Source organism: Antechinus flavipes, chromosome 3 (assembly GCF_016432865.1).
Source record: "Antechinus flavipes isolate AdamAnt ecotype Samford, QLD, Australia chromosome 3, AdamAnt_v2, whole genome shotgun sequence".
Lineage (NCBI taxonomy): Eukaryota > Metazoa > Chordata > Mammalia > Dasyuromorphia > Dasyuridae > Antechinus > Antechinus flavipes.
Genome location: NC_067400.1, coordinates 599,832,167 through 599,852,769, shown reverse-complemented (window position 1 = coordinate 599,852,769; position 20,603 = coordinate 599,832,167). Strand labels below are relative to the sequence as shown.

The following is a 20,603-nucleotide window of genomic DNA, read 5'->3' as shown; positions in this document are numbered from 1 at the left end:
GGTGGCTATATGGAGAATAGATTGAATGGAAAGAAACTTCAGCTAGGAAGATCAAAGAGGAAGCTATTAATAGTCCATGCAAGAGGTAATGATGGCTTTGAACTAGGTTCCTGCCTGTGTGGGTGGGGAAGAAGGAAGGTTCATATGCAAGAAATTCTACCATACCTAGCAACTGCAGGGGTTTAGAGGGAGTCAGAAGAAGCTTTGCTGAATCATCATATGTCCCAGGCCTCTGCTTTCCTCTCTACTCCTGCCTCTTGGTGATCTCATTACGGTGTCATGACTTCCAAATCTACATATCCAACCCCAGTCTCTTCTGAATTCACTACTGATCATCAACTGCCAATTGGACATTTTCAACTCAAAGTCCCATAGACATAGGAGACAATACATTCAAATCAGAAGTTGTTTTTCTTCTGGTCTCTAAATTTTCCATTGCTGTCTAGTGTGCCTCCATCATCTAACCTTAAAAGCTCAGAATCATCCTGACTCTTTGCATCTGTCACACCTCCTGGCCCCAGTCTCCAGTCTGTTGCTAAGTTTTGTTGACTGTCTCTCCATAGCATCTGTCACAGTCATCTCTATTTACCTAGTCACCACCTTAGTCCAGGCTCTCAATACTTTTCGATGGAACAATTGTAATAGGTTCTGCCTTCAGTCTATCCCTTCCCCTACTTTTTCCTTTTCCAGCTGCCAGACTACTATTCCTACAGCACAGATCTGACCATGACACCCCCTGCTTAAGAAGCCTCACTGGTTCAGTCTTGCCTCCAAGATTAAATGCCAACTCATCTATTCATCCTTGAATGCCTTCCATGATAGGATGCTTGTCTTCCTTTTCAGACCTATCCCATGCCTCTTCCCTTCATATTTTCCACATTCTAGACAAAATTCCCTCCTCACTTTCCCCATACGATACATGCATTTCTTGTCTTTGTGCCTTTTTATAATCTCCTTTAATTAGACTTTGCTCCCTCTTCCCACTTCCACCTCTTGGAAATGCTAGTTTTCTCAAAGGCCCTGCTCTTCACCATATGGTTCCTGTCTGCCTTGTCAGGCTGACTGCTCATTACTTTTTATGAAGGCTTCTTGTTGGTAAACTGGCCTAATTGTTCTCCATTCACAGCTATCCATCTCCAGCTTCCATTTCTTCATACAGGCTCTGTCTCCCATATCTGCAATGCCTTCCCTTTCCAACTACATAGGATCCCTAGCTTTTCTCAAGGCTTGCTTCAAGTGCAGTCTCCTACATGAATCCTTTCTTGATAAGTTCTCCTGAAATCATCTTGAGTTTAACTTTATGGGGCAGCTAGATTGCATAGTGGTTGGACACCAGTCCTGAAGTCAGGAGGACCTGAGTTCCAATCTGGCCTCAGATATTTAACACTTCCTCGCTGTGTGACCCTGGGCAGGTCACTGAACCCCATTGCCTCAGCAAAAATAAATAAATAAAATATATATATATGTTTTCCACATTTCTTTATCTGTGTATATGTTGTTCCCAGAATATAACCTCCTTGAAGGCGAGGGCTGTTTATTTTTTCCCTCTTGGAGTTTTTTTTTAATTCTTTGCATATCTGATGTTTAGCACACTGCTGGGCACAAAATGCATAACAGATGCTTATTGACTGCTGCACTCTGAGTTTTAACCAAACCACATTTCTGGTTCTGTAAACTTATGTGAATTTTCAAAAGCTATTCCCATGTCAGGAAAATGTACTTCCTCCTCATTCTGCCTTTCTGGATCTTTGTTTTAGGATTACAGATTTAGAGCAGAGCATCATTTCTTCAGAGTTAATTTGGTCCAATACCCTGGTTTTCAGGGGAGCAAAGAGGCCTGGAGGCATTAAATAACTTGTCCACAGTTAAATAGGTAGAACAACCCAATAAACATCTGTCAAATGCCTATTATGTGCCAAGCATTCTGCTCAGTATTGGGGATGTAGTTAATAAAAGAGAGACCCTGCCCTCAAAGAGCTTACATTCTATTTTTTTTAATTTAATAATAACTTTGTATTGACAGAATCCATGCCAGGGTAATTTTTTACAACATTATCCCTTGCACTCGCTTATGTTTCGATTTTTTTCCCCTCCCTCCTTCCACCCCCCCCAAGATGGCAAGCAGTCCTATAAATGTTAAATATGTTGCAGTATATCCTAGATACAATACATATTTGCAGAACCGAACAGTTCTCCTGTTGCACAGGGAGAATTGGATTCAGAAGATAAAAATAACTCGGGAAGAAAATAAAAAATGCAAATAGTTCACCTTCGTTTCCCAGTGTTCCTTCTTTGGGTATAGCTGTTTCTGCCCATCATTTATCCATTGAACCTCAGTTAGGTCTCTTTGTCATAGAAATCATCTTCCATCAGAATACATTCTCATACAGTATCGTTGTCGAAGTGTATAATGATCAAGGAGCTTACATTCTAAAAGAGAAGTCAACATATATATAAAAAAAAGGGCAGGAGCTGGGAAGAAGAGAGAGAAAGGGAAGGGACAGCAAGAGTAATGGCAGAAGTATCTTGTTCATAGAATTGCAATCAGAAAGAGTGGCAGATGGAAAGGGAGTGAGCCGAGTCCAGTTTCTGTCCCATAAAGGAAGGCATTGGGAGGAGTTCAATATTCTAACAGTCAGGATTTAAACCTGGTTCTCTTGTTGCCAAAGCCAGTATTCTTTCTCCTGTATAACATTGTCCCCTGTATTCCTTAAAGGCTCAACACTTAAACTCCATGTGCAAGATTTCTTAAATTTTTTCCATTCCCAACCCCTTTTCACCTGGGAAATTTTTACATGACCCTGGGTATATAAGTATGTAAAATAGGTATACAAATACAAAATTTACTAATAATAAATCATAATTTCATGGTCCTCAACTTTGATTACCCTATAGATGATTATAATTTTGTGACCCTCACCTTCAGTTACCCTATAGGGGGGTCATAATTTCATAGCCCTCACCTTCGGTTACCCTATTTGGGGTCACCAGCCACAATTTGAGAAACTAGGTTTCATGAGGCCTTCTATTCTCAGTTTTCTAATGCTGTATTTATTTGTATAGCTTGTATTTCTGTAGTAGCATATGCCCTCTTTGGGGGAAGGAATGTTTTTTCCCCCCTTTATATTCCCCATCACTAGTATAGTGACTTACATATCTTAATAAATATTTGTAGAATTATTGAGGGGTTTTGGGACAGATCCTTACAGGATCATAAATTTTAGGATTGAACAGGAGTCTAATGCCTTAATTTTGCTAGCAAGGACAGGACCAGAGAAGTGACTTGTCCAGAGTCTCATAGCTACTAAGTGGTAGAATATAGGATTCAGGTTCAGTAAATTTGTAAGGAACACATCATTGATGCATTTACAGATAAGCCTTTAGATGCCTGGAAATTGCTGATTTCCTTAAATAGGTTAAGTAAATAGTGGGTGGCGCAGTGGATAGAATACCCAGTCTGGGGTCAGAAGATTCCTCTTCCTGAGTTCATATGCAGCCTCAGACACACCCTTGCCATGTGATCCTGGGCCAGTCACTTCACCCTGTTGGCCTGAGGAACTCTGACTATGGGTGCAAAAGGTAGCTTCAATTGATTAACTGTGTGCTTCTTCCATTTTAGTGGGGCTTTTTTTCTCATATTTAAAAAAAAATTAATAGCTTTTTATTTACAAGTTATATGCATGGGTAATTTTACAGCATTGACAATTGCCAAACCTTTTGTTCCAATTTTTCCCCTCCTTCCCCCTGCCCCCTCCCCTGGATGGCAAAATGACCAATACATGCTAACTATATTAAAGTATAAATTAAATACAAAATAAGTATACATGTCCAAACCATCATTTTGCTGTACAAAAAGAATCAGACTCTGAAATATTGTACAGTTAGCCTGTGAAGGAAATCAAAAATGCAGGCGGGCAAAAATATAGGGATTAGGAATTCAATGTAATGGTTCTTAGTCATTTCCCAAAGTTCTTTCGCTGGGTGTAGCTGGTTCAGTTCATTACTGCTCCATTGGAACTGATTTGATTCATCTCATTGCTGAAGATGGCCACGTCTATCAGAATTGATCATATAGTATTGTTGTTGAAGTATTTAATGATCTCCTGGTCCTGCTCATTTCACTCAGCATCAGTTCGTGTAAGTCTCTTCAGGCCTTTCTGAAATCATCCTGTTGGTCATTTCTTACTGAATAATAATATTCCATAGCATTCATATACCACAATTTATTCAGCCATTCTCCAACTGATGGGCATCCACTCAGTTTCCAGTTTCTGGCCACTACAAAGAGGACTGAGTGGGGCCTTTTTTAAAACCTTCTCTTGGGTAGAGTATATAAGACCAGGGTATTCTTTCTTTATAAACAGTCTTGCAGAATTCACTTCTATCTGGCCACAGCTACTTCATGAGATCTTGGCTTTTCAGATGAACCCTGACAGCAAATCTAAACCTAGACATTGTACAGATGTTATTTGGGTTATCACACATCTGTTTGAGTAACTTTCCTGGAATGAGAATTTTTACATGATTTGTAGGGGAAAAAGGCTCACTTGATCTTCATGAAGAAAAGTTAAATAGAAAGCAAAGGTTTTATTTAGATATTCAGATTTTGTCAGAAAACAGGAATGGAGCTTTCTACATTTTTTCCAAGTAAACTGGGAACAAAATCTTTTTTATACAAATTTGCTGAATTTCTGATAAGTTTTACTGCTCTAACATTAATTTATTTTAAAAGTCAGAATCTTCCTTTTAGTAAACAGACTTTTTTCAATTCAGCAAACATCAGGGACCTACTAAATGCTGTGATTTGGGGCTCCCGAATAAATGAATTACCTGGGATTTCCTCAGCTTGAGGATTTCCCTTCACCAACTCAGATCCAACTGTCTATAGCTTGAGACTTCTTGAGAGAGCAGGGAGTAGTAACCCTGACTCCAAGTCTCTATTAATTGGCTATCTGTATGACTTTGAGCAAGTCCCTTTTCTTTCCGGGGCCTCAGTTTCCCCCCTCTGTAAAAGTGATGAGTCCTTTCTAGCTCCAGATCTGTGATTTTCCAAACCTGTGATACTGGTCCAGTGGAGATGACTGTGGTACATAGAGATTAAATTTGTTACTTGCCCAAGATCATGGTGCTGATAAATGTCAAACACTGGATTTGGGCCCGGGATTTCAAATCTTGAACTACTCAACTACTGTAGGTAAGGATGCAAAAAACTTTAAAAAGTAAAAAAAAACTTACAAAAAACCCAAATGCTATTGCTATAGTTGGGGCTGTTTTCTGATAAAGATCATTGTAATTCTGGTATTGTTTATTCAATTTTGAGAAATACTTTTAAATTTTATTTATTTATTTAGTAAAGGTTTCACTATCTGCATTGAGAACAAAATAGAAACAAATGCAGAATATCTTGAAAACCAAAATAGATAAATCAGAGTGCTTGTTAGTTTTTCAAAGCTGTACAGTAATTCTCATTAGAGGTCCCCATCAGTTAAAAAAAGAAAGCTGAGAAAAGTTCCATGGCTTTCTTAGTTATGTAAAATGTTACACTCATTAGATAAGAAGACATCTTTCTTGAGCCTGGCAACCAATAATACTAGTGTATCCAGTACAAATCCCCCAGAGGTGCTGCTAATAATCTTGTTAGTATGGGTGGGCATGCTGTTTTTTTTTTAAACAATATCTTCAAATGTCACACATTTGGATAAAGTCTGGGAGCCGACTGATAGAATGTTTTACATAATATTCGTCCTTTAGGTTGCTCTCTTCAAGTCAGATGTCTTTTAGCTAGTTGCTGAAATGACCAAAAACCAAGGGCAATTTGACTATGTGAAAGGTTGGGCAACATGCACGGGAGTTAGGTACTGGAGCTATTGATCTCTGTGCATGGGATGGGGCCCTTCTCCCTTCCTCAATTCCACTATTCCATCAAAAAGCCCATCATCATTCTTTCTAGTCACCCTTGTTCTCACCCTTCATATGCATCAGTTGCCAAATCTTGTTGACTTTTATCCCTAAGACATCTTGCATCAGTCCCCTCTCTGCTCGTGGGACCACTAGCTTAGTTTAGCTCTTTATCATTTCTTGCTCAGACTATTGCAGTAACCTAATTGGTCTTCCTACCTCTAGTGTCTCCCTTCCTCAATCCATCTTCCATACAGATGCCAAATTACTATTCTTAAATCCCAGGTCTGATCATATACCACTCTCCATTTCCTTTGGATTATATACAAATGCATCTATCTGACCTTTAAAACCCTTTAAAATCTGGCTCCAACTTATCTTTCCAGTATAATTCACATTGCTTCCTCTCAAGTACTCAATCTTCCAGCCAAACTGTCTTAACTGTTTTCCAATATAGGACCCTGTGTCTCTAGTCTCTCCTACTAGGACTATACCTTTGTATTGGAAACTAGCTCCCTTCTAGGATCAGCTTTCTGCTCAGGAACCTTATATTGAATTCTCTCAATCTCAGTGCTCTCCATTCCCCTTCTGCCATTTACTTTATATATGTTTGTATTTAAATCTTTATACATTTTGTTTTCCCTTATTAACTGAAGGATTTGGAAAGAGGGTCTTCTTGGTTTTCAGATTTTCAGTGCCCAGTCCAAAATCTGGAACATAGTTATAAATGTCCTTTGATTAAATGAATGGATGCCTTTAGGAAATATCTGGGTCTCTTTTAACTTAGATAAAACTTCATTCAACATTGATCCTCAGAAAAGTCCTGCATTTTCCTGTATGGATTTGTTCCCTCAATATGTAGCCAGTATTTATAGAGTAGCTCTCAGGTTTGCAGAGCACTTGATATCTGTTACCTCATTTGATCCTCACAATGACCCGGTCCATTATATGATAGTTTCCTCTATTTTACAGAGGAAAAATTGAGACTGAACAAGAGACACATAGCTAGTAAGGGTCAGAAGTAGAATTTGAACCCATTTTCCAGAGTCCGAGGCCAGTGCTCTATCTATTGTGCTCTCTAGTCACTAAACTTTCATGGAATCATAGATTTTGAGTGGGAAGAGGCTTTGGGGTTCATCCTTATTTACAGATGAAGAAATTGAGGCTCATAGAGACTAAATAACTTTTCTCAGATCACCTAGATGCTAAATGGCAGGAATTACATTTTGGACCCAAGTCCTCTTGACTACAAATCCAGTATTCTTTCCACTGTATCTCATTTCCTTCTATTGCTCTTCTGTATAGAGTAGAGTAGGACTAGATGAATTCTAGTATAATAGTGTCACAAATTTAGAACTAGAGGAGACCTTATCATAGGTTCATATGATCTCAGATCCAATGTCCTCATTTTAAACATAAAAAAATTTCCTTTTTTGTAGATTAAGTGATTTCCCCTCCTTTTCATATGCTTCACCTGCAGATAATAAGTATTTGTTGAATTCAGCAATGCAAATTGATCAAAGATAGGAATCCTTCAAATGTCTACACATTTTTCCTATGTTTAGTCTGGTTAGAGAGGGCTACAAAGAATTGATTGTCTTATTTAAGGAACCACCAATTTAATGCTGACCATCATTAGTAAATTCTTTCCCCAGAGTTGGTCTTTGTACCTCTTCTCTTTTCTTCTTCCCCTTTCTCTGTTATCAGATATTGAGAGAGGGAGAGGAAGAGGGAATTTTATATTGAAACATGTAAAAATCATGATTTATGTCTCATGGGGCATGGTGGAGATGGAAGATTTGGATGGTTGGATAGACATTGCTAATTTGAAAGTGGGGAAAGAAGTATGTTCTAGTGGAAAGAGCTCTGAAGCCAGATGTAGGCTCAAACCCCAGCCTGCTGCCATTTTAAAGCTGCGTCCATGAGTGAGTAAGTTAATTGACCTCCTGTTTCCTCTTTTGTAAAAGAACCCTAGTCCAACTGGATTATTTTACTGGATCTCTTTCAGCTCCAACTTTCTGTATTTTTGTGACTGAATATGCCTCTTTGTAGGATTATAGACATAGAGCTGGGGGAGACCTTAATTGGTCCACCCTCTCACATTACAGATGAAGAAACTGTGGTCTGGAGAGCTTCTGTTCTTTGTCCAAGGTTATAGGACCGTAGTTGTAGAGCTGAAAGGGACTTAAAATCATCTTGTTCAATTCCCTCATTTTAAAGATGAGGAAACCGAGGCTCAGAAAGGGGACGGAGTGTACCTTGCCCCAGGACACAGAAGTAGAAAATGGCTGAGCTTGGATTGGAACCCAGCTGCTGTGATTCCAGGGCCAACAAAAGGCTCCTCCATAGGAAAAGCCCAGTATCCCTTCTCCATCATCCTTGTCTTGGAATCTGGCCTGTGTACAATGGAGGCCGTCTGGGCACATGGAGGAATATGCTGTCCTCGGACCATGGACATAAAGTTAGATCGCGTCAGAATCTTCAAAGTAGGAAGATGCTGTTTTCATCCATTTCTGTGAGGCCATTAAAAATAACATGAAATAAAACTTAATTATGTCACACCAAATTTTTCATGTGGAATTAAGAGGCAAGAGCTGTCTTTAAAAAAAGCATTAAGTTTGGAAAGAAAAAAGGCTTTGTAGGTTCTTTGGAAGATATTATAATTAAAAGATTTGTTCACATGTATTTTTCCTTTTTTGAAGAGTTTAAAGAAATCCCTCCCTTTCCAAATTGATTCCCTCTCAACACCGGCACTGCTTGGCATTAAGTACCAGTTAAGCTGCTGCTGTGCTGATTGGACTGTTCCTTTCTGTTACATATAAGGCAGGTTTTTAATCTTCTGATTTAGATGTTTAATAGAAAGTAAATGTTTAACTTACTTTGGTTGCAGCTCAACCGGTATTTAAAGCCACACAAACATTTTGAATAAAATGAAAACATCAGTGGACTAGCTATTTTAAACCTTTCTGGATGTGAAAATTCTAAAAGGGGTTCCCTTTTAAAATTAGAAATGGCTGCTTACATTTGCATAATTGCTGCTAACTAGCACCACATTTTAAACGATGACAAGCTTGGGGTAGAAAAAATAACTGTTGTTCAAGCCTGGTAAAAGGAGGCCCCAAATGTGATATTTAAAGCATCACCTGTTTCCGGCTCACCTGAGAGCTGGATGTTGGCGGCCTCTTCCAGGCAGGGTAAGGGAGAAACTGAGGAGTGAGGCTCTTATTTTGAAGTCCACATCCAGGCTTCTCTTTGAAGATCTTTGCCAACTGCCTTTTGAAACCACTGGCTGCCAGCCCTTCTTTGTATGGCCTGAACAGAAGTAACCCGCAGGTCAAAGTCATGGTAAATACTAGGATATTAAAGAAGAGCTGGGATCAGGACCACGGGACCTTTCCATCTGACTTGTAATGGAAGCCTTCCATATGGGTTGCCTCCCCAAATCAGCTCCTTGAGAACAGGGCCACATATATGTATTCTCAGTATTTGGTACGGTGCTTTGTACAGAGTAAGTGCTTAATTGATGCTGTATTCACTCATTTATTCATTCACACACTTCTATATGTACATGTTGTCTCATCTTTTGGAAGGTCACCTCAGAGCTATGGTTAGGGAAGAAGTTCTTGACCAAATGAGATAGAGAAGTAAAGTGGACAATTTAATTTACATAAAGTTAAAAATTTTGTACAAACAAAACCAATTCAGCTAAAATTAGAAGAGAAGCAAATCTTTCCAGCAAATTTTAAAGGTCTTATTTCTAAGATATTGAATCTATATGTACATATAGATTAAAATTTATAAGAATAAAAGCAGTTCCCCAATTGATAAATTGGCTAAAGGATAAGAATCAGCAGTTTTCAGAGACAGAAATCTTAGCTATCAACAGCCATGTGACAACGTGATCTAAGTCATTAAAATGAGAAACACAAATTTATTTATTTATTTTTATTATAGCTTTTTATTTGAAAAATACAGATTTAAACTAATCAGAGGTTGTCAAAGTTGACCAAAAAAGGAAAAATGACAAATACTGTTGGGACTGTGGTAAAACAGATACATTCATGCATTGCTGGTAGAATTGTGAAGTAGTCTAGCTATTTATGGAAAGCATTTTGCCCCCAAAGTTACCAGTTTGTGTATATCTTTTGACCCAGGAATGCTGCTACCAAATTTCTTCCCCAGAGAGATCAAAAAAAGAAGAAAAGTAATTCTATATACAAAAATATTTATAATAATCCTTTTTGTGTGGCAAAGAATTGGAAAATGATGAGGGTGATGTCCGTCAACTGGGGAATGGCTAAATAAGTTATAACATGTGAATTTTATTGTACTGTAAGAAATGATGAGGGGGGACAATTTCAGAAAAACTTGGGGAGACTTGTATGAACTGATGAAAAATGAAGTGAACAGAAGCAGGACAACAATTTGTACAACACAACAACATTATGAGGAGAAACAACTTTGAAAGACTTAGACAATTTTGATCAACATGATTCCAGAGGACTCATGTTGAAGCATGCTCCTCACTTCCTGATAACAGAACTGATGGACTCAGAATCTAGAGGGAAGCAGCTTTTATTTTATACATAGTTAACCTGGGAATTTGTTTTGCTTGATTATACATGGTTGTAATGGGCTTTGTTTTTCTCGCTTTAATCAATGATGGGGGAGAAGAATATGAGAGAGAATACAGAACAAAAATAAAATAAACTTGAACTAAATTTTTTTAAATTTAAAAATAAAAAATAAAATCCTCGGGGCAGGGGCTGATTTATTTTGTGTTTATATTTCTAGTGCTCAGAATAGTGAGTGGGACGTGGTAGGTGCTTTATAAATGCATATTCTTTGATAAGGTGGAAGTACTGTGCTTAACAGGAGGAATGTTGAATTGGGAGTCACATGTATACAAAATAGGAAATATAAAACTGGATTTGATTCTTATTTTCGGTACCTATTAGCTAGTGAGGAATATCCCTTAACCTCTCTCTCAATCTCTTCACTTGTAAAATAGGAATGTTAACACTTATAATATCTACTTCACAAGATTTTTGAGGCTCAAATGAGACCAGAGAAGCAGAGAGAGTTAATCAACAAACATTTATTAAGTGCTTGCTGTGTGCCAGTTTGCTAAGTGAGGATAAAAAGGCAGGCAAAATGCCTGCTCTGACCTGAAGAAACTCTGTCTAATGGGATAGATAACATGAAAACAGCTATATGCATCTGAGATATTTATAGGATAAATTGGTGATAATCAACAGAGGAAAGGCATTAACATGGAGAGGGGGTAGGGTTCTTATAGAAGATGGGGTTTTAGCTGAGGCTTGAAGGAAGCAGGAAAGCCAAGGAGGCAAAGACAAGTAGAGAACATTCGGGATGTTCTTGGACTCAAGAATTCAACTTCCTCATTTTATGGGTGAGACATTTAAACCAAAGGGATTAAGTGATTTGTCCAAGATCACAATTCAGTTCTATTCAGTAAATACTTATTTAACATTTATTTCTATCACCATGCACTGTGTTAAGTGCTGAACATACAAATAAAAAAGAAAACAGTCCCTACTCTCTAATGAGTGAAGAAAGTTCTGAAAATGGAGCTAAAATGTGTGTGTGGGTGGATGGTGGTGGATATGATCTGTGGAACTGAACCAAGCAGAGTTGGAAAATGAAATATTATTAGAGAGGGAGTAAGAAATAGTCAGAATTTGAATCCAGGTCCTCTGCTTCTAAGTCTACCACACTTTTCACTATACCCACACTTTTTGTTGTCTTTTCCCTCCCAGTTATTTGACTCCAATACATTTTTTCTCATAGTACCCACTTTCTTCAAACATAGAAAGCATGCAGATGTGGTAAAGCTGGGAAGGATAGTTAAGATGCTAAATTATAGGGTCGGGATCCCAAAAGATCTTAATAGACCAGAACAATGGAGTAAATCAAATAGTGTGAAATTCAGTAGAATTTAATGTAAGAGTCTATTTTCATATTGGGGAATATTATAGTTTCTGAGAAAACAGTCTGGGAGAGGAAACATTTGGTGGATTTAAACCTTGTTGACAGTATGACATGGCAGCTTCCTCCTACCCCCTGGATTTTATGGTGATAAAGTTAATAATAAAATGATACTCAAGAGGGATAAATGTAAAATCCTGCATGTGGGTGCCAAAAAAAAATCAGCCTCAAATGTTTTAAGGTGACGAAGCCTTCATTTTCCAGTCAGTGTTCTGGAAAAAGTCTTGTGGGGTGTTAGTGGACTGTGAACTTAATATAAGATGGAAGATCCAAAAAAAAAAAAAAAAAAAAAAAGGGAAATTGGGCTAACTTTTACTTCTCAAGAGGGATGCAGATTAGCCAGTGTTCATCGAAGGGCAACCAGGCTAGTGTAGGACCTTAGTCCAAGTCATCTGTGGAGTAAATGAGGAAACTGGGGATCTTGAAGCTTAGAGAAGGCAAGATGCCTGTAGAGGGCTTATATGTAAAACGAGAGTAGTTAAACTCAATTATTGGGGCAGCTAGGTGGTGCCATTGTGCCCAGAGCGCCAGGTCTGGAGTTGGGAAGGCCTGAGTTCAAATCCAATATCAGACACTTACTAGCTGTGTAATCCTGGACAAGTCACTTCAACCTTTGTGCCTTAGTTTCCTTATCTGTAGAATGACCTGGAGAAGGAAATGGCAAATTTCTCCAATATCTTTATCAAGAAAACCCCAAATGGGGACACGAAGAGGCAGATATGATTGAAATGACCAAATGACAGCAGCTAGATTCAAACAAAAGTTTAGAGATCCTCTAGTGGGGGGTTCTTTTTTGATCATTATCTTTCAGAATAATTGGTCTCCTCTGTAATCTTATGAATAAAGGGGTTTTCAACCAACTCTGTAAACTTAAAATATATTTTTTAACTTTCTTAATATAATTGAGTTCCTAGGTAATCCAATGTACTTTATTTTATGCATTTAAAAACATTGTTCTGAAGTCCAGATTGCCAAAGAGGGACAGGACGCAAGATTTTAAGAACCCCATATCTAGTCCAATTTCTTTTTTTTTTTTTTTTTTTTTTTTACAGATGAGGCCGAGAAAATAATTATTTACATAGAATTTTAAATTTTGCAAAATTTTTTTTTACAAACATGTCATTTGATCCTTACAACAACCCTGGGAAGTAGATGTTATTATTACCCCATTATACAGATGAGGAAACTGAGGCAACAGGGGTTAGATAACTTACTCAGCATTACATAGTTGTAAGTATTTGAAGCTGAATTTGAATTTAGGTTTTTCTGACTTCAGACTGTATCTACTGCACCAATTAGCTGCTTTAGTTAGACTGGAAATGTCCTTATAGATGATGATGTAGGGAAAGTACATCACCCTCTTTCATGGACTGAAGTGGAACTCCAGAGATCTTCCTCTATCTTTGTGGCTTCTGTGGATTTCTTTTCTTTATTAGAATCTTTGGAGGACCCCCTTCCCCTGGACTTAGTGTACTTCCCTGTCTTTTGGAGGATCCAAAACATGGGTCATTTCCTGGGCGGGGACAGAAATGATTTTTTGTTGAGTAGCCTGTAACTTCTCCAATTCCTCTTTTTTTTTTTTTAAACAGGGAAGGGATAGTAAGGCTAGAGTTAGCAATTGTTAATTGAGCTTTCCACATGGTACCATTCAACTTTCTTAGGAAAAAAATAGCATTTCCAACTCACTGGGTCTCAAATACATTATGCCATCGTAGCCCTCATACTCCATTGAAACAACTACTCCTGGTCTCAAATAGGCTAGTTGGGGACCCAGTTGTAGAACTCCGGAGACCTGTCTTACTTGGCTAAAGCTCCCCCATGTGACTCCTTTCAATCCCGTTGCAGTCTTTATCAGAGCATTACAGTAGTTGGTTTGCACAAACAGAGGCATTAAATTCTCAGTTAGTTTATAGTGAAATGGACCTTTTTAGAATTGACACCGAGGGATGGAATCCTTAGACTGGGAATGGGAGAACTTCAGTTGGCTTTAGCTCATGGGATTGGATTTATTTGTCTGCTTTCTGGTCCCCGATGAAGGGCCTAATTCCCTTTTGTCAAGGCAGCTTGTCTGGACCTCCAGTTCCCAGAACTAGCCCATTTCTCCCCAACTTTGGATGAAGTACATCTGGACTTTACCAAGAGAATGGTAAGGAGAAAGTTCCAGATTTTAGAATGGTTCTGGGTTCAACTAAGCTCTGAGTCTTTGTATAAAAATCACTGGACTTCTCCATCATGTCCCAGAAATCATAGAAATCTCTTCAGCCCCGGAATTCACCCCTCACTACCTTCATTCCCCTACTGGGAGTGTGTGTCTCTTTTAAGACCCCCCCATTCAAAAAGACCCCCTCCCATTTATTGCTTCATTTCTGAAGAGTTGCACTCCATAGTTCTTCCTGTACTGGGTACCTACCCCCTACCTGCCTTTTTCAGTTTTCTTTTATATATTGTGTCGCGAGCAGGGATTTTGTATTCCCTGAATTAGCACAATACTTGGCACATAGTAAGCGCTTAATAAGTGTTGACTTATTGACTTGGAAAGGACTTAAGTCCACTGAGTCCAACTCTCTCATTTTACAGATGAATAAACTGAGGTACATAGATGAGCTGTGACCTGTCTAGGAGTCCTGAAGTAACAAACTGAGGCAGATTTGGAAATAACGCCACTGTTTTCAGACAGATATCCCTAAATGGATCCCCAAGCAAGCAAAATTAGAGCTGACTGTAGAGTTGAGGTCAGACTGGGATAAATAAAAATAATGGTGATGATGATGATGATGATGATGATGATGATGATGATGATGACAGCTGACATTATATAATGCTTTGTGTTACAAAGCACTTGACACAATTATCTTATTTAATCCTCACAGCAATCCTGGAAGCCGAGTATGAAATGTATCTTCTCCACTTTAAAGATGAGAAGAACCAGGAGGTTAAATGATTTGTCCACAGTTACACAGCTAGTAAATGTCAGGGCAGAGATTTAAACCCTGATCACTGGTGATGCTTTCATTAGGCCCTGCAGTTTCTCCAGGTGGTGGGGGGAAGTGGGAGCAAGGGTCTGGTCACAGCACCCTGGTCTTATTCTTGGACCCAGAGAACTGCAGAGACGGCAAGTAGATTCATGCCTTCCATGACCCGCGAGGGCTGCCATGCTGTCATAGGGGGATGGAATGGTACTTCAGTGGGTGATCGCAAAAGCGTGCTCCCTCAAGCATTTTGTAGGCTGGTGATGGAGTAAATCAAAGAGTTCACCGAGGTTGTGTTTTAGGTCAGAGCTCCCCAGCATGGCTGTGTGGTGTGGTGGATGGGGCCCTGGACTTTGAGTCAGGAACGCTTGATTCAGATGCCCTCAATCGTCTTGACATCGTACATATGATAGCTTAGTTATGATAATAGTCCCTCAATTTTAACTCATGCATAACCTTTTCCCCAGTCACACATCTTTCTGATGACCTCTTTTATTTCTTTTCTTCTGTGCAGTAATTCATTTGAAATATGTTAGGCAGGCTGCTCATGCCTCTCCAACTTGAATTCTTCAGAGACTGTGGTGTCCCTGACTCATAATCGTACAGTGTTATTGGGAGAATGTTGAGAAGAGAAGATAGACTTAGGTTTAGGTCACTAAGAGCACCGTGCAATTTCCTAAAGACAATTCAGATTTTGCACCTTGTCCTGTTCAGTTCTGGATCATTCATCATAGATATTCAGTGTCTTTCTGTTATCTCTATCTCTGTTTTTGTTTTTCTCTATCCTTATTCTTTCTCTCCCTTTCTTCTACTCTGTATTCATATCTCTCTCAATTATTTATTTCTATTTACATCTATCTCATCTATATATTTATGTAATCTGTTTGTACCTATATAATCTATCTTTCTATCTCTATCATCTATCTTCCTAATGATATCATGTATATCTATATATAATCTATATTCATGTCTGTCTCATTTATATTTCTATCTCTATCCATATCGATTTGTATCTATATCTGTCTCATCTATATCTTTATATAGTCTATATTCATGTCTATATCGTCTATCTCTATTTCATCTATATGTAACTATATCATCTCTATTTCCATCTTATCTATATCTTTGTATAATCTATATTCCTATCTCTATCATCTATCTATATGTCATCTCTATTATCTATTCCTATTTCTATTTCTATCTCTCATCTATAGCTATAGATAATTTATGCTCATACCTATATTATCTACCTTTCTATCTCTTTCAGTTTCTATCAACTACATATCTCATGTGTATCTATATATAATCTATATTCATAGTTATGTCATCTACCTATATCATCTATATCAGGACTGGGGAAGCTTTTTTTTCTGCCAAGAGCCATTGGATATTTATAGCATCATTTGTGGGCCAAACAAAATTATAAATTTTTAGACCTCAAGCAATGGGGAGGTTGTTGTATCTACTTTGCTCACCATCACCTATGGTTGCTTTAGCAAATGATTTTGAGGGCCTTATACAGTCTTCCAGCTGATCTATAGATATGATATTGTGTCCATATCACCTATCTTTTTCTGTATCTATCTCTACCTCATCTATATATAAAACATATCTATATCAGATTTCTCTCTCAACCTCTTCTCTTTCTTCCAATTTAATCTCTCTCATCTGTTTCTTTTCTCTGTATCTCTCTTTACTCTAATTATCTCTCTCTACTAAAAGGTTACTTCTGTTGGTTGTACAACAATTGCATGTCATAGTCTTCTATTCATGTCAGAGGCATTTTTAATCTACTTAAAACAAAAACTCAGGATGCTGAAAGGCCCCATAGGGATTATTTGAAGAAACTGGGGATGTTCAGCCTAGAAAAGAAAGGACTGGGGGAATGGAGGAGATGATAGGTACTTTCAAGTATTTAAAAGGCTGTTACATAAAAGAAGGATTAGTTGTGTTACTTTTGGTCCCAGAGGGCCAAAGTAGGAGCAGTGGGTAGAGCTGCAAATGTAGATTTGGATTTGACATAAGGGAAAACTTTCCAACAAACTAAACTTCCTTTCATCCCCAAATGAAATGTGGTGCTGAGGGAAGAAAAGGGTTCCCTTGTTGGAGTTCTAGCATCAGTTGGGTGACTGCTTGTTAGTATGTGGTTGTAGAGATTTTTGTGGTAGAATGAATTAGATCTGATGGCCCTAGGGGCCCTTTCCCATTCTGAAACGATATAATTTTCTCATTTTGGGGGAATCATTAGGCTCCTTTTGAGTGACCATGAACCTCACTTAGGAGACTCGTCAATGTCCTGGGACTTGTTACAATCACTACAATCTCGCCCATGAGATCTAGAAGATCTCACCATCTCTAGGAGAGGATATTTCTCTGCTGCTTGGATACTATGTTGAAATATGGAGTTGATTATTTCTTGGGGAGTCACTTAGCCCTGCTTGCCTCAGTTACCTCATCTGTAAATGAGCTGGAGAAGGAAAGAGCAAACTGCTCCAGTCTCTCTGCCAAGAAAACCCCAAATGGGATCGCCAAGAGTCAGATGTGATTGAAATGATTGAACAACCACTATCACCTCTGCCCTCCACCCCAAGAACTGAGATCAGATAAAGCTATTCACGTCATGCAGCTTTGGTCATTTTCCAAGGAGAAACCTAGGCAACAAGCATGGATTGAGCCCAGTGCCCAGCCCTGTGTTGGGCATTCGTACAGAGGGGTCTCTAATTCCCTAGCTGGCACATCTCACATTTATTGGTTCATTTAATTGTAAATACGAACATCTTCCAAAGATTAAGTAACACAAATTAGCAACTTTATAAATCATTCATTGTTTTTCTATATATCAAAAGCTCACAGTTGGCAAGTCTGCATGTTTCTGTTCTTGATGCTATTTTCTCTCTCATGCACATAGGCTAAAAACAAAATCATTCACAGCTTGTCCCAAAAGTTTTTGGATCACTTGTGCCTGAATTGTTTCCATCCTTCAGTTGACTGCATTGATTCCTCATTTTGGATTTGTTCTGTCTGTTTCACTTTCCAGCTTCTATTAGGATTAAACTGTCTAATTAACATTCTTGATTCAATTGGTTAAATGTCCCTATCATATCCCTGTACGTGCCTGGCTTCCAATGGTTGGTCATGCTGGTGTGTGTGTGGGTGTGTATGTGTGTGTGTGTGTGTGTGTGTGTGTGTGTGTATGTGAGTGTGTGTGTGTGTGTATGTGTGTGTGTGTCTGTGTGTGTGCGCGCGCACACGGATTCCTTTTCCTTATTTTGTTGACCAGTAGTGAAACCATGCCCTTTGTCTTTAAAAGTAATTGAGTTTTGGTCCCAGTGGTCATATGTCCTTGTTGCTTAGCATGATTAGCTCTCAAAAGAAATGCCATCTGTATTTTCATCTTTGGTGTCCCGAGGGTCACTGGATCATATATTCAGAACTTGAAGGGACCTTTAAGAACATCTAGTTCCACCTTTTCATTTTAGAGATAAGGAAATGGAGACCTTGAGAGATTATGGGGCTTGCCTACAGGCAGGCCTGGGTTTAACTCCCATATCTTACACTTAATCATTGAGTGATGCATACTGGTCACAGTTCCTGGCCCATAAGAAGATGCTCAGTAAATGCTTGTTGGCTTGACTGGTTGACTTAACCTCTCTAAGCCTCAATTTTCTCATCTTTAATGTAGGAATTATAATAGCAAAATGGTGGAAGGAGGATTGACCTAGGCGGCCTCTGAAGTCCCTTCTAATGCTAGTTCTAGGATCCTATTTATTTCACAGTGTTGTTGTGAGGCTCCATCAAGGTAATTTATATCTCTAAATCTGTATATCTACACACAGATACACACATACACATGCACACAGCGCTCTGCAAATCTCATAGTATAGAAATGGCATCTATTATTTTTACTAAGGGGCAGAACCAAGATTTGAGAGTAAGCATTCTCAATCCAAATCTGGGGTTCTTTCCACTGTAACATATGCTTCTTTCCACTGTACCATGAGGCTTTCTCAGTTTTTGTGCCCAAAAGAGACTTGATTCTTTTTTTTTTTCCTGGTCTTTTTATTCCATTACTAGCAAGATGAAGCATTTGCTGAAATTTCAGGCCACCCAACCCCTGACCTATAACACCGCGTCTATTTTGCAGATGCTCTACTTAGGAATACTAAATATAAGGTTTGAAAAACCACCAGGAATCTAAAATGGAGAGATTTGGAAATTTGAAGATTTAATAGCTAAAGAAAGAACTATTGTTTTCATTGTACTTCCATTGGGCCTAGAGCTGGGAAAGACCATAGCGCTCATTTGGACCAATTCCTTCATCGTTTGTCTGAGGAAGCTGAGACCCAAGAGGTCAGTTAATTGTCAAGGTCACACAGAGGATCTGGGTCCTCTGACCCACATCCAGCGTTCTTTGTCTTATATCATGCTGTTGTCTCTTTTTGATTTTCAGGTCCCCATGTTTAAAGGAAAAGATGATTCTATCCAAACTGGATTTATTTTTTATTTAATTTTATTTTTCTTTATTTCATAATTTTCTGGGACATAGTGAAATGGAAAAAAATGTTACTCTCTTTTCTAGATGGGAAAATTTGGGCTTTGAAAAGTTAAATCCAGGATAGCAAATCATATATTGTTAATGATAGAACTTACTACTAGGAGAGAACCCTGTTTATCTTTGTCTTATCACTCCTACAACATTGTCAATTGCTTCAGGGATTACACAAAGGATTATAGATTTAGAACTTGGAAAGGGACCTTTAGCATCCTTTTATCCTCTCTTTTTTACAGATAAGGAAACTGAGGCTCAGAAAAAGGGATTCGCTTACCCAAATAGAGACGGGCAATGGATGATAGAGAGGGACTTTGATCCTCTCTTCTCCAACCCCCAATATGGAGGTATTTGCGTGGCATTATGCTCCTCCTTCCCCCCTTTTCATATCCCCCTCCTCTCTTGGGACCATCAGGAGTTCCCATGAATCACCAGAAGCAAGAAAGGTCTTATTTATTGCGTCTTTCCCAGTGTAGCACAGCCTTACATATTGTATCACTTAATAAATGTTTGATGTATCAATGAATGAATCTTTAAGAGGGCCGCACTGCTGAGGAGTAAACAAATAGGTTTTCATGCTAATGGAGCCCTAGCTAATATGCTGTGGCAGGGAGCGCAGGGAGAAGCACAGGGCTGGGCAGGATTGAGAGCACTGGCAGTTGGAGCTCACAGGCATGGGTTCAGATTCTGCTTCTGCTGCTTATTGTTCAGGTGACTCGAGGCAAATCCCAAGTCCCCCTGCCTGTGGGTGGGACCTCAAGATCCCTTCTGTGTCTCTGAGCCTTTTAGCCCCTCAACAGGCTGGTGGGGAAGGGCACTGGTGCTTGTATATGAGCTTTCTCCCTAAGGGATTTTCCCTCTGGTCCAATCAAGGCTTGTTTTCTGAAGAACTCCAGGTCTCATCCTCCTCCTCATTGCATTCATTCATTAACACATGTTTAATGTGTGCCAGGTACAGTTTAAGTTAGACACAACCCCTTCTGATGCTTACAGTCTAATTAGAAAATAAAATACAATCATGAGTCATGACAGCACTCAGTACTACTCATGTTTTGTGGTTCAGCCATGACTGACTCCTGACCCATTCGGGTTTTCTTGGCAGAGATGCTGGAGCGGAGCAGCTGGCCAGTTCCTTCTCCAGCTTTTTGCAGCTCAGGAAACTGAGGCACACAAGGTGA

At 38.9% G+C, this 20,603-nt stretch overlaps 1 protein-coding gene across 7 annotated transcripts in view; it reads left to right on the top strand.

Annotated features, from left to right (window-relative positions):
- The window catches only part of CAMTA1 (calmodulin binding transcription activator 1), a 1,246,754-nt gene that overhangs the window by 108,427 nt on the left and 1,117,724 nt on the right, over positions 1–20,603 (top strand). The window lies entirely within an intron of this gene.